At 25.1% G+C, this 1,364-nt stretch overlaps 1 protein-coding gene across 1 annotated transcript in view; it reads left to right on the top strand.

Moving 5' to 3' along the window:
* LOC103598368 (polypeptide N-acetylgalactosaminyltransferase-like 6) overlaps window positions 1-1,364 on the top strand; it is a gene marked incomplete at its 5' end in the record, with an annotated part of 101,945 nt that overhangs the window by 77,816 nt on the left and 22,765 nt on the right. The window lies entirely within an intron of this gene.

The raw sequence follows: 1,364 nt of genomic DNA, 5'->3' as shown, positions 1-1,364 counted from the left end.
GGTTGCGATCCCGTTACTGGTCAGTAAAAAAAGACAAAAAGGAAAAAAAAAAAAAAAAAGAGGAGGCAATAAGTCATCAAGTGAATGAAATAAAATGATCAGAGATTTAAAAAAATATTAGAAATAATTAGTTCAGTAAGATGACTGATTATCAAAGTACAAAAATACAAAAATTGATAGCGTTAGTGCATGTCATTTAGAACAATATAAAGAAAGGATATATGCACAATATAATGAAGAAAAAATATACATAGGAAAATTTACCGAAAATGCACAGGACTGAAATAAAGAAAAGTGTATGAAATTCCACTGGGATCCAACGGAAGAATGATTGAAAAATGGTTAATATATATAATAATAGACATTTCCTAAGGATTAACCAATAAATTCAATATAATCTCAAAAACAAAATCCAGAGGGCCATTGTATTAAATGGTTTATGTAGAAAAATAAATATGTAACATTAGTCTGAATAAGAATATGGTAAGTGAGAAATGGCTTTTCCAGATATTAAGATATGTTACATTTCCAATGTAAGAATTGACATAATAGCAGAATGTCATGGAAATTTCTAATATGCACAAGCAAATATACAGAAATTTAGCTTGTGGTGTTTTAAAGCAGAGAAGGAAAAGGCAAATTATTCAGTTAATGATGTTTCTTCTACTGTCTGACCATTTGTAAAAAAATAAAAATGATGCTTACCTCACTCCTCACATCAAAACAAATTTAGATGGTTCAAAAATTTTAATAGATAAGACAAAACTAAAAAGTTAGTAAAACTCTGAATTCATAAATAGATATTAAAAATAATATTGGGGTAGGGAAGGACTTTTTTCTAAATATAATACATAATTCTAAATATAATACATAAGTGAAAATCTATGAAAGGAAAAATAAAATTATCTGCATGGAAAAAATTTTAAATTAGATTTAATGAAGTAAACAGAAAATATTTGCAACATACGTAATTAACAAAGATTTAACAAAGGTAATATATAAAAAGCTCTACATAAATTTTTAAAATCCCTGAACAATCATTTCAATGTAAGAAATACAAATAATAAAAAATAAGAAATTAAGAATCTTATTAGTAAGTCAAGAAAAGGCAAATTAAAATACAATTAATATATATATTTCCAATGGATTTGGAAATATTATCCAATATTTCTGACGATGTATGAAAACTATCATACTCACTTTTTAAAGATACTCCAGCAATTTCACTTCTAGAAATCTATGTTTCCCCTTCCAATAATACATAACTGGAAAAATATAAGCAAAGATATTCATTTCAACATTTTTTATAAATGGAAAATTAGGAAAAATTATAAATAATTTAAAAATATGTCTTCAGTGAGATG

Source organism: Galeopterus variegatus, unplaced genomic scaffold (genome assembly GCF_000696425.1).
Source record: "Galeopterus variegatus unplaced genomic scaffold, G_variegatus-3.0.2 Scaffold2589, whole genome shotgun sequence".
Lineage (NCBI taxonomy): Eukaryota > Metazoa > Chordata > Mammalia > Dermoptera > Cynocephalidae > Galeopterus > Galeopterus variegatus.
The sequence above is the reverse complement of the archived record's forward strand: the minus strand, read 5'-3'. Positions and strand labels throughout refer to the sequence as shown.